Source organism: Coenobita brevimanus, chromosome 57 (assembly GCF_032717465.1).
Source record: "Coenobita brevimanus isolate Jiangsu-jjx chromosome 57, ASM3271746v2, whole genome shotgun sequence".
Lineage (NCBI taxonomy): Eukaryota > Metazoa > Arthropoda > Malacostraca > Decapoda > Coenobitidae > Coenobita > Coenobita brevimanus.
This window is the reverse complement of record NC_137010.1, coordinates 55,349,186-55,363,316: the sequence shown is the minus strand read 5'-3', so window position 1 is coordinate 55,363,316 and position 14,131 is coordinate 55,349,186. Positions and strand designations below refer to the sequence as shown.

The window sequence follows — 14,131 nt, the reverse complement described above, 5'->3', positions numbered from 1 at the left end:
TTCTTAGCAGCATTGTATCTCAAGATCATCATCATCTCAGAACTGTGACTGTACATTACTTACAATGTAGAATGTAAAGAAATTCCTGCAATCACTGTACTGTACAGTATTTACAATGTATTATACTGGTCATTATTTAGCCATATGTGCCTTTTGATCAGGCCCATCCATCAAATTGGGTGCCCCCCCCCCTTCCCCATTCTCTCCGCGCAGTTAAGTCTTATGCACACCTGCTTCAGTTTTGTTCTAATAATTTGTTCTGCCCTCTCCCTCTCTCTCTCTCTGCCGTTATTTTCAGTCTGCCTCTCATCTCCTCCTTCCTTTCTACCTCTATGTCCCTGCTTTTCTTCAGTCTGTTGGTTTCACTGTTCCACCCATTGTTCCCCTACATCCTATTTCTTTCCTCCCTTCACTTCTACGATCTCCAGTGGTCTGTTCTTTTCTCCCGTCTTCTTGCTCTCTTCTTTCTCCTGTCATTCTCTGCTCCCTTTTTCTTGAACACACGTCTTCTCACTCTTCTGCTACTCGTATCTTCACCAATGATACCAAGTCTCTTTGTGGTGTTGGGTATGCTGTCATCTCTCCTGAGTCTTTTTTTTTTTCCAGTCCCCTTCCCTCTGTTGCAGGTGTTCTCACGGCAAAACTTTATGCTATTCTTTTAGCTCTGAAATCTCTGTTTCGATCCTCTTTCTCCTCATTTGTTATCTTCTTTGATTCTCACAGTGTGATTTCTTCACTGCAGTCCTCTTCTTCTCATTCCCTTGTCACCCAAATTCAAGAGTGGGTCTTTCGTTTTTCTGTATGTAAGAAATCAGTTCAATTTTGCTGTGTTCCTGGTCATGTTGGAGTTGCCATTAATGAACGTGCAGACTCACTGGCTCATTCTGCTGCTCTGTCTCCCATGGCGTCTTCTCAACCTATCCCTGCTTTTTATTGTTTTTCTATTCTTACTCTCCTCTTCTGTGACCTGTGGCAAATTTTCTGGGATTCCTAGGTCACCAACAAGCTTCATCACATTAAACCTTCTGTTGTTCCTTGGTCTGTTTCAACTCACCCCTTTCGTCGATGGGAGGCTGTTATTGCTCATCTTCGCTTTGGTAACACCTGCCTCGCTCACGGTCACTTCCTGAATGGTGACCCTCCACCATTTTGTTCACACTGTAACTCCCCCTTGACTGTCCACCGAGATCATCGCTGTGCTTTCTCCTTCCTCTCCTTATCACCTCACCCCTCGATGCTCACTGATCTCCATGGTGATTCTGCTACTTTTTCTATTTCAAATAATACTGCCTTTCTTTCTGCTCCGTGTGTTCTGCATGTAATTTAATTGTCCTTTGTGCTCAGTGGGTTAGAGCGCTCCGCTCTGACAGAAGGGTCGGAGGATCGAATCCACCCAAGGGTCATTGGTAGACATCAGGAAGGGCATCCGGTCATAAAATGCTGCACACTCCAAACCAAAGTCCTCTACCCAGGGGGCAACGCCTTAGCCCTTGTCCAAAAAAGGGGTACCTGGCGTAAAACTCACTTTTTGTTCTTTGCTGCCCTAGTGCCACATAGCCTTTCTAGGCGTGATGCTAGTTCTTTCTCACTATTCATTCTTTCATTCATTTACAATGTAGCATGTAAAGAATGTAGCTACTACAATTATGTGGAAGAATTACAGTTACTTATTGAAACTGTTGATTGTGAGGATACAGCAGTTCTGGCTCCACTTTGACCTTCAGGTATAATACTGTATCAATCTACAGTATGTCTGTTTATCCATCTGTCCATATATCTATCTATCCATCTATAGCCCGATGCCTTATTAAGGGGTGACTGCAAATAAGTTTTGTCCTTGTTGCCTTCTCCTCTGCCATTGGCCTGCTGTCTCTCAAACTTACACCCCCCTCTCTCATATATGGTGTCTCTCTCCATTCCATTCATCTCATCGTCAGTCTTCCCCACAACCTCACCCATACACTTTTCTAGTCAGTCTCTCATTCTCTATCCTCTTCACATGGCCACACCATATCAGAGTACAGTACATGTATTTCTTTCAGCACTTTCACTCATTGTATACAGTATACAATAAGGATGTTATATATAGCTGTAATAACAAGACACAGATGGAAGGTGTTGTTATAGATGGAAGTCAATATACTGATTGGAATAATGTTACTATCTGTTGCCTTGAAATTGTGTAATATTGTAAAGGTTATAGAGTGAAATACAATTAGACATTTGATAACATGATGATTGTTATGTAATAGGCCTAATTGGATAGTCTCGTCATGGATCAGGGCTGTAAACACATGAAAGTCAGTGAACTCTTTCTGTCCTGCTGTTTATGATCATTTTATTTATGTTATACCTGGACATTGATATTCAGCTTTGGAACCACTTGACAAATTAGAGGTTAGGTATAGCCAACACTTTGAGGGATGGATTCTCACATGTATGTTTGTAAATAGTTGTGAAACAACATTGATGAGCAAAATGCTTGTATGCATTCTTGCAAAAACCGCATTACTGGTGTATCCATGTGCCTGAAGTTCTTAGACCCATATTGTTGTCAGTTAAGGAAGCTCTCTAGCATCTTTTCCTTAGCAGTTTATTTTTGGATATCATTGGTTAATATCCTTTTTTATGCCATCTGTGCAGAGTATGACCACAGGAGAATGATTTCAATAGCACAGAGGAGGACTGTAGGTCTAGTAAGAAAAGAGGAGAGAGAGAAAAAAAAAAAAATGTAAGGGAGCTTTCATAGCCAACAAAAATTGGGCCTGAAAAATTGGGTGTAAATTTTTAACCCACTAACGCTGCTGTGAAAATACATTACTGGATTGATGGTCAGTGTTATGGCCCTACTGTGGCAGATGTGACTTGATAGTTTGGTGAACAGCTGCTGTTTCATTTACAGTAATTTGACCACAGCCACTGATTCATAAGCTATGTACTTTGTCTCAATCTTCACCTTCCAGTGCAGATGTGAATATACAAAAATGCTTGTGAAAATATTTTCTTCATTTACCCCGGTACCTGTACATTGGAACTAGAGACCTGGTGAAGTACCATCTGGTGAACCAGGCTGACTCATACTATGTGGAAAACAGACATAAAACTGAAAATGATGATGATATCGATGTGTAGCTATACTGGTAGGCTATGTAATGTACTGGTGCTGGCAGTGGTTAGTGCTGTTGTTGCCTAACCCTGCTGATATGCCAGTTAAAGTTTACCATATCATTTGTATGGATAAAGTAGTGATATTTTGTAACCTAACCGTAACATACATTGAGACATGACAGTACTTTACACAACCCCACCATCTGTTGGTATATTCATGCTTGAGTTAAGAGCATGAATTTATTTAAATCCCTTCAACTTAGGATGCACAGATGAGCAGCCTACATAGGGTGGTGCTGTGCATGCTGGGTGGAGCAGCTGCAGCTTCCATTGGGGAGCCAAACCTCCTCATAGCTATTTCCCTGCACCTTGCTATGGGAAGGACCCTGGTGAGACACGGTACCACAAGGGGGTGCTGGATCCCTACCTGGTATATGTGCTGTACTCTATCTGTAAGATAGCCTCACAAAGGCTGTTGCCTACTTGTGGTTGATGGGTCTGTTCAACCAGACACTTTGGTTATTCAGCAGCATGAAATAATCCAATCCCCAGGTTTCACTACTGTACAGCATCTTTTCTTGGAGTTCAGATAATCTTGTGTACAAACTGTTAGCATTTTTTGTTTGAAACTCTGGGCATCTTAACCCACAAGCTGCAAAGAGCATTGCAAGCCCAAGATTTATTGTTTATTTACAGAATGCCTATGATTACAGGATCTTATGTTTGATCAGCCTGCTTCCCACATTACAGAGTGCAGGTAGCAACCATCTGTGAAGGCCAGACACATTTCATCAGCATCATATCTGTCAAAAACTGGCAGCTTGCATTCCATTTTATGATTTAGGATTGGACAACAGACTGAAGCGTCTTTTCTGCAGTCCTCCATCCTACTTTTGAGGGGCTGGAGAGTTGAGGGATGCTTTATGTAATCTTCAGCTATCTACAGCCTGCTTATAATTATACCACCACATGAAGGTACATCTCTCCAGCATCATTGCACCCAGTAAAATAGATATTTGAACTGTAATTCAGCAGTACTTTAGGCATATTCTGTACATAGCTGTTAGTCCATATTTTATTTAAACATTCATACAGGGCCACTCCTACCTCTAGACAAATTAGGCGACTGCCTAGGAAGCCCCAATTTCTGCCAAAAGTAATTTCCACCAAAGCTCTGCTTGTCTTGCAGTTGTAAAGTGCATTAAAATTTGAGGAGGAGTGGGAGGTGATACTATCACATTTGCCTTGGGCATTTCATTCTGCATTATGAATGTGAATGGCTCGTAAATAATGAATCTGAATGTTTCATTTTAGTAACACAAAGATGTTACTGAGAACCAACACTCATGTTAGCATCAGATTATGCAAAAGATGATTATTTAAAGTGGAGGAGTAAAATCAGTGTACAGTACAGTAATATGGTGAAACTTTATTTACAATGTTTTATAAAAACCTGTAACAATTTGATATTCATACATATATACATACATCTGTCCTGTATAAAGGGGACATACATGTAGGACTCAGTAGGTTTACCCTTTGAATCTATTAACATTTTTATTTTTTATTTATTTTATCTCTCCTGTATCTATCCTTCATTGGAAAGAGGTCTAGATGATGACAGTGATGAAAGGGAATGTAGGATGTGACTGATCAGAAGTTCATACCACTGTCCATTGGTGATTTTGAACTGGAAACCTGTCTTTGTTAAACCCTCCTATGGCTGTAGATTTCCCTGACTAAAACACCATCCACAGCACCAACTTCTGTATTCTCCTCAGGTTACAAGAATTTTTAGCACCTCTTGCTTACTACTATCTTTCTGTACAGGACTGATTAATAGTACCTTGTGTCACTTGTTAAGACTGGGTTGATATTAAAAAGATTAAAATAACACAAGAATATTAAAGGATAAAATGCAAAATAAATCACTAAGGCAGGGATGCTTGAAAGCCTCCAAACCAATAAGAATGTGACCTTGGCTTCATGATGCTTTACGTGTGATGTCTGGTGCTAGGAATCCATTATTCACTTGTTTTATGTTACCTGGTTACAAATTTGTCAGAGCCTACCCTATGTAGCAATATTTCCTTTGGTATTTATTACAACCTGGAACAATCTCCTAACAGGAATAATAATATCCTGACTAACATCATACTGTAAAGCACCCTACTCTGAGTGAGGCATGAACCCACCTCACCACCGCAGGTCTAAAATGCAGTATATGTAGCCGTCACATAAGTACTGTATGATGTTTTTCTTTTCAGATCCACACACCCCTATCTATTGCAGTATAGGTGGTAGTAAATTTAAACTCTTCTGGTCATGATGGACGACAAACTGTATAGGACAGGTTAGGAACAGGGCAGTGATATGGAAGCGATTTGTTTGTGGCCATCCCTTTACGGCCATAAACAGACAGATAAATAACATCATATTGTAAAGCATTGTCATACTATATTCAATCTATCATTAATAGCCTATATACCGTACTGTATGTACTGTACAATTAACATCCTGCCAAAGAATACCAGTAATCATAAAACGTGCTTTTAATCCCTTTAGTCTGAATACAGCTGTTATTAAAAGATGTCACATAATGTCACAAGTCCAGTGCATATCAACTAACTTTCTGACATCACTTCTTAGCATAAAGGTTCAACATTTTATTTCATTCTTGCAGTTACCAGCACCCTCATCTTTGTGGAGCTCAAACCCACTGCAAGTCTAAAAGATGTGTGGCCATCAGAAAATAATGGTGGTGTTCCTATTGGATCCACACACCTCGACCCACTACCACCCACACTGCAATAGGTAGATTCAACAAGAAAAATGTCATAATTACATGATGGCCACACATCTTTTAGACATGCACTGGCAAGAAGGGTTCGAGCCCCATACTGATGAGAGTTCTTTACGATACCATGTTATCACAAGCTGTCATTAACAAATATACAAGTATATTCGATAACAAATATACAATTTTATTCAGTTAAGGTGGGTTCTGTTCTAGTTGTGGAATTACTGAACGCTGTATTTAACCCCTCCACTTTACTACTTCATTCCAGTAACAACAATTATTCTTTTATTCTTGCTGCTTTGAGGCTTCTGTTCAGGTCGAGAGAGACTTTACAAGCTGGAGGAGTTACATATTACCTTTCATTAAGCCTTTCAGTAAAAGAGGCCTTTCCTAACTCCAATAAACTGGCCTCGCAATAGCAAAATATGTCACTGGATTCAATGGGTAAAAAATAAAATACTGTAGATAAGACAATAGCCCTGAGACACAAAAAACATAGCACTATAAAACTCTCTCTGTTGGGGTTAAAAAAAAACATGAGAAACAACAGATATAGAGTCCATTATTTTTTCCCTTTGCATAGCAAACTTTCTGATATTTAGTCCACAAAAATTGACCAAAAAAAAAGAAATAACATCACCTATTAAAGTTCCACTGGTAATGCTGTTTCCCCCCAGTTTCAGCACCAGTTATATAGAAAAACCAGTAATATTTGGGAACGCTACTGACAACATGCAGGGGATTCATTTGTAACACCATCCTTCCACTCTGCCAAGCGATTTCTCTGTTGTGGGACGGCTCAGTCAGATATATCAGTGTCAACCCTGTATTGCCCAGAGTTATCAGTTAACCCTGTATCATTGTATTAATTTCCTAATCTTGCTGCTTCATCCACACCCAAGCCAACAGACTGACCTCCACTTAAAGACACTAGTGAATTTCTAGTAGAGTGCTACTTACAGACCATCCTACATACTGAGAACTGTTGATAATTGAGTGGTTACCTGTAAACCCAAATACCAGGCAGTATTTTTATGTCAGAAATTCCCAACTTCCCTCACATCTTTACATTTTCCTGTTGTGACCCCAGCTCATCTGGATGTGGACCCAGCAGACTGAAGGTAACCGGCCACTTCACATGAATGCTCCCTGAGATCTTTTGTTAGAGTTTTGTTGAAGGACCGTCTTGTGAGAATGAGGTAAGTGTGTTGGCATTGAGGGCTGCATATTAGTAAAGGCATAGTAGATTGTGTGTGGTATTTTGTTTTATAATGAGTGTGTGTGTTGTGGTGAGGGGGCTGCACTACAGTGAGAATTGTGGATTGTTTGTGTGTAGTGTTTTGTGTTGTGGTGTGGGGGGGGGGGCTGCAGTTTAGTATGGGGATAGTGGATTGTGTAGTATTTTGTATTGCGATAGTGTGAATGTGTTGTGGTGTGGGGAGTTGCACTACAGTGAGAGAATTGTGGATTGTTTGTGTGTAGTGTTTTATGTTGTGGTGTGGGGGGGGGGCTGCAGTTTAGTATGGAGATACTGGATTGTGTAGTATTTTGTACTGTGATAGTGTGAATATGTTGTGGTGTGGGGAGCTGCACTACAGTGAGAGAATTGTAGATTGTTTGTTTATAGTGTTTTGTATTGTGGTATGGGAAGGCTGCAGTACAGTGAGGGCAGTGTGCATTGTTTGTGGGTAGTATTTTGTGTTGGTGCTGAAGCGTAGAAAAAAAAACGACCACAGCATAGCCTGGTGAGGTGAACTTGTGTCTCTTGGAGGGGCATTTTAGCACTCAAATACTACTTTCCTTCAGAGTGATTACGAATGTGTTCCGCCAGATTGTGTTTTGTACTTAACAACCTGCCACATACATCACACTTAAACTTCTTCAGTCCTGAATGAACATACATGTGCTTGCTGAAGTTGCTCTTATCAGCAAAAAACTTCCCACACTCCAAACATTCAAACTTCTTCAGCCCTGAGTGGAGTAATAAGTGTTTGGTCAGGTCATTTTTACGAGCGAAGAATTTTCCACACTCCATGCACTCAAACTCCTTTACTCCTGTGTGAACCAGTAAATGCTGAGTGAGGTTACTGTTACGAGCAAATAGTCTTCCACATTCTAAGCACTTGTACTTCTTCTCTCCTGAGTGGATATGAGAGTGCCTGGTGAGGTCGTCCCTACGCGCAAACCGTTTACCACATTCCAAGCACTCAAATTCCCTCACCGTGGAATGTCTAACCATATGCTTGGCCACATGATCCTTAGTTCTAAACAGCTTGCCACAGACATCACACTTGAATTTCTTCACCCCTGAGTGGATCAAAGAGTGCTTGTTAAGGTTACTAATATGAGAAAACAGCTTACCACACTCAAGACATTGAAACTTTCTCATTTTTCTAGGTGGAACTTGGGTGGGGAAATTATGATCCTCCACAATACATATTTCCCCATTCTCCTCACAAAACTCGGCTGATTCTTCCTTAATCACCTCCATGATGTCTATAGTTCTTTCACCTTAAGCTGACCCAGATTTTCATCCTTTTGTAGCTTGTCTCCCTTAATTCACTGGCAGAATAAGGTACGATAATAATACAGCTCTACATCCTTTCCACAGCACTTCTTTGTGACTAGTATCATAATTTAGTATTAATGTAACAACTCAGCATTCACGTTGGACATATGGCAGTTTTAGGCCGAGTTAAAGTGAAAAAAAAAAAGCATAGGCCTAAAACATATGGGTGTCCTGCTGCCCATCCAACCAACAGTTCTTCTCGGGCCTTATCACTGACTAATATCATTTCTTGAGAGATTTATTTATTTGTTTATTTAGGGTCAACAAGGCACAGTATGACACTCAACACTATCATGGATATTTACTGTAACCTTATGCTGAATTTAATATCTCTGCATGATATTCGTACATGGTAGCAGCTGCAACCCCAGGCTCATCTGCATGTGAACCTAGTGGGCTGACTGGCCACTTCATTCATGTGCTTCCGGAAATCTGCTGTTGAGGTTGTGTTAGGATCATTTATGTTGTGACAATACCACAGTTGGAATTTGCATCTTTGGATTAGGTTCCCTCCAAACTTCAACCCACAGCAGTTCATGTCAAACTGTTACATATTTTCTATGAATGGAGGATATTTGTAGTCTTGTGTATTAATCTGTTTTTCTTTCCTCTGTTCATTTTCTGTTAAAATGACCATCTCAGGTCATTTCTTGCACTCATAACCTACTACAGCCATGGATACAACAATGTCTTCATCATATGCTCAGGTCTAACACTCCCACTGACAACAACACAAAGCTTGTCCTTCATACTGTAGTTTCATGTTTGGTCTTCAGGGTCTGCCTTCAGTTGGATCTGGGGAAAAAAGAACTGCCATTAGACCAACATCTCTGCAATTTAAATAAATAAAATGTAGTCAGTTTGCTTTCATCTGAGAGAACTGGGCCATTCCCATAACTTTTCAGTTGTAATTGCATGAAATTCATGAGCCTTTGCTGGGAATGACTCCTCTTTGTTGCTAGTCAGATTAACATTCCAATCTAACCCTTGAAACCTGTCCAAACACTATGTAGTCTACTTGTTTTCTGACAACTGGACCACTCACACAACTTGAATACAGTAACAAGTCATGGCTGCATGAAATTCAATGAGCCTTAGCTGGGAATCTCCTTGGTTACTAGTCACATGAACACTCCAACTAACTACCGTATCTACCTATCTATAACCTGATGCCAAATCTCGTAAGGGGTTGTTGTTTTTCTTTGAGTTAGTTGTTTTTAGGGACGGGGCACTAACCCTCTGCCATGCCACTTGTTGACACGTAGGGAACACATACAGTATGTGTTGGTTATATGCTTATTACCCAGCAATGTAAATGGTTTCCTGGCTTACAGGAAACCATTAGGCTTGTCACTCAATGTAAAGCCACCTGAAAAATAAAAAAGAGTACCGGTAATAAAAAGTGATGGGAAAGATGGGAAAAACAGGAAGGCAGACACAGAGAATGAATGATAAAGATGAGGGAAGAAGTAGGCAACAAACATCCCTTTTCTGTCCAAATTTCTCATGCAAGAGTTAACTGTTACTCCCAGTCCTTCATTTATGCAACAGGTCAACTCTGGCACTGTCTCCCTCTGTATTTCCTACTTCCTACGATCTCCAGTCTTTCAAACGCAGTGTGTCCAGGCATCTCGAAATGAACGGATCTTGAATTTGGCTCGCTTTTGTATTGTTGTTTGTTTTTTTCTTGGAAGGAACTGTTTGCGGGCTCCTAGCCTTTGGTTCGTTCTTCCTTGCATAAAAAAAAAATAAATAAATAAATAAAGTCCACAGGTAATGCCAACAGAAGCAGCTGTCACGGTGGTCCCTACATGACACTCCAATTCCACTCTGCCGGGTGATTTCTTGTGTGTTGTTGGGACAGTTTACTCAGTGTTACTGGTGTCTATCCTACATCATTTATTCAACTCCTACTCCTTCTACCACACTTATGACCACACCTGCAGACTAAGCCCCCTCCCACAACACACAAAATACAAGTGAGTTTCAATCCCGCTTTATTTCAGTTGTTTCTTCATAACTTAGTCTTGATTTTTGTCCTACTGTAACTTATTTCACATGGCTCAGTGGCAGAAAATGGAAGAGGCTATTAAGACAACAACCTTTCTAAAGCACTATCTGTGACTAGCAACATGTTAAAAGGGCATAGCAATCTGTTCACAAGCTGACAATTAAACAAGTCTCTCATTCTCTTATCTATTGCTAGATGACAAAATCCCATAAGGGGTGGCCACAAACAAAGTGTCTCCATGTCACTGTGTTGGTTGCCATTTTGCTGCCCTCCCTCCAACTCACACACCCTTGTTTCATATCTCTCCACTTACTCTCAGCCTTGGCTTCCCTCTCCACCTCACTCACATCCTTTCTTCTCACAGTCTTCCTATCCATATGGTGCCAGTATGAGCAACATCCAAAAAATAAATAAATATATAATAAAAATAATTAAAAAATTGTAGTTAGCTATAATCACAGTGCATTTATTTCATAAGTAATCAAGGAGACTCATTCCTACCACACAGCTAATGCTTATCATATCTTATACAACCACGAACAGATCTTGAATTTGGCTCTAAATTGTACTGTTTTTGTTTTTTTCTTGGAAGGAATGGTTTGTGGGCTCCTGACCTTTGGTTCCTTCTTCCTTGCATTTAAAAAATATGTATATATATTCAAGCTGTGTGAGTGGCCCAGTTCTATCAGGTGAAACTAAACCCATTATGAACTTCTATCTATCTATCTGTCTACAGCCAGATGCCATAATTTCGTAAAGGGTGGCCATTTGACTTTGAGTTAGTTGTTTTACGGGGAGGGGCACTAACCCTCTGCCAATCCACTTGTTGACATGTAGGGAACACATATAGATTGGTTATATGGTCACCACCCAGCACCGTACAGTAAATGGTTTCCTGGCTTACAGGAAACCATTAAGCTTACCACTCAATGTAATGCCACCTGAAAAGGAAAGAGTAATAAAAAGTGACACGAAAGTGGGAGAAGAAGGAAGACAGAGGGCAGACACAGAAAAAGAATGATCAATCTATCTATTGCCAGATGCCTTAATCCCATAAGGGGTGGCCACAAACAAATCGCCTCCACATCACCCTGTCCCCCGCCATTTCACTGCCCTGCTCCCAGTTCACACACCCCTCTCTCATATACCTCTTCACTCTATCCCTCCATCTCATCCTTGGCCTCCCCCTCCACCTCACTCACATACATTCTCCTCATCAGTCTCTCACTCTCCATCCTCTCCACATGGCCAAACCACCTCAGTGTTTCTCCTAACACTTCCTATCACATCCACATCCACACCACAACACTCCTTCACATCCTCATTTGTCAGTCTCTCTCTCGATGTGACTCCACATGCTCCTCTCAGATAACTCATTTCCACTGCTCTCACTCTTGACTTGTGCCCCTCCAACAACGTCCAAGCTTCACTTCCAAACATTAGAGTTGGTATCACAATACTGTCATGTAATAACTTTTTCACTTCTATGCTCACTTCCCAGTTTCTTATTACTGCTTTCAAGGAACCAGCAACCTTTCTTCCCTGCTATACCCTTTCAAGCACTTCACCCTCCAAACTTTCATCCTTACTCATCACACTACCCAAGTACTTAAACGTACTCATATTTTCCATTTCCTCACCAACCAACCTCACTGTACATTCACTGACTTCACCTCTCTCGAAGACCATAACTTTACTTCTCCCTACATTCACCTTTAGATTCTGTTTCTTACACACCCTCCCTAACTCATCCACCAAGCCTTGCAGCACTACATCAAGTGAGTGGATGACAGTCGCCACCACCTACCTAGTTCATTAACCTTATTAAAACAAAGGCATTATGGTATCAAACTGAAAAGTAATCACAACAAAAGGGTTAACAGAAATAGAACAAAAGCTAATAATAATGAGAAAATGATTTATAATAAAGGAAAAGGGTTAAAAATAACAATAAAAGGGTTAATAATAATGATAGTGCTGTCATGGGGGAATGCCTTCATGTGGTGGCACTGGCAGGACCAGGTGATGGAGTTGCCCTGTTACACAAACGTCCGTCACACAATCCCCTCGTATCCTACGAAGGGCAAGTGAACAACAGAACACGGGCAACTTAGACTTTAATCCACCTGGTTACCATTCAGAGGAGTCTAGGGTTGCAAGCTCGGTAGGCACACAGTGATCTGGGTAATGAACTGTAAAATCCTTAAACACATGGACTACAGTCAATAATTTGTGAGTAACATCTGTTCATACATTATTTACTGTGACTACTGGTGCAAAAACATACCATTAAACAGAGATTACTACGAGACAGCTGGAGATGCCGCAATCAGCTGGAACTTGTAAACATACAACTTGAGCGAAAGTGACGGCTAAATCGAGCAAAAGTAATCTCCGGCAAATGCCAACTCATCTCCAGCGACTGCCAACTTCACGGCAAACTCGAGCATGCACTAACTCGAGCGGATGCTAATACGATTAAATATTGGCGAAAATGCTAATTCGGACAAGTAACCACTATAGCCAAAGTCAAGCGAATGCTCAAACATTTCCTAACTCGACCGAAAGTCATCTCGCGTAGTTGTGTTGACAAGAATATCGGTAATTATATGAAGAGTATAGAAGAAAATAAGAAGGTGACAGGGGAGCTTGGTAAAATTATGAATATATAAATAATATTCAGTTTCCGAACAGGGAAACGTGGCCAGACTCTGTGGGGAAGAAGAAGATTTGTTGGAGCTGTCAAAACATAAACAATCTCGGCGTCAGTGATGGGAGGCGAGTGTCAAACTTGTCTCATTTAAATACTATGATAAGTTTTGAGCACTTGTACTTATATCTTATTCTAGATGAGTACCAATTCCAGTCATATGACCCTAAATATTTAATGCTATCATTTGTAAAGTAATAATTGCCGGTTACAACTACAATACCTGTCATCTGTTTCACCTTTTTATTTTTTTACATAATCATCAGTTATATCGTATTAAAGCTATTCTTAATATTTGAATAAAGGACCAAACCATGAGGACATCAACACCATCTGTAGTAACCTTTTTATTTAATAGAAAGTTTGTTAGTTTTGAAAATAAAGTACAGTTAAATAGGACTGAAAACATTTATAGTATTGTAATATAAGAGATGTAGTACAAGACCATGGTTATGTTTAGTACAACAATATGGTGTTATTGAAGGGTACTTTACTCCTTTTACTCTAACTGCACATAATGGCCGTCTGTCCTTCTTGAATGCCAGCTTGTAAAAATGGATTTAACACCAAACTATTATGCCAGTCATGAAGAGACGCCATGGAAAAGATGTGGAACCAGGGTATTGCTTTTTTCCTCCACTGACTTGCATGAGATAAGCTGCAAAAGAACAAAAATCTGGACCAGGTGAAGGTTTCATTCATTCATCCATTGCCAGACGCCATGTATCCCAAACGGGGTGGCCAAGGGCTTAGAGTTAATTGTTTTACAGGGAGGGGCACTAATCCTCCACCAACCCCACTTGACACGTAGGGATGCCAACAGCATCTGGTGTTCCCCGGCGGTCACCCATCCAAGTACTAACCAGACCCAACATTGCTTAACTTCGCTGATCGGACGGGAAGCGGTGTACTCAACGTGGTATGGCCGTTGGT

The 14,131-nt window shown here is 40.5% G+C and overlaps 1 non-coding gene across 1 annotated transcript; it reads right to left on the bottom strand.

Moving 5' to 3' along the window:
• Positions 1 to 14,012: 14,012 nt before the first annotated feature.
• LOC145402506 (5S ribosomal RNA) lies at positions 14,013 to 14,131 on the bottom strand. Its single transcript, XR_013897801.1, has one exon. It is a non-coding gene; the product is annotated as a 5S ribosomal RNA (ribosomal RNA).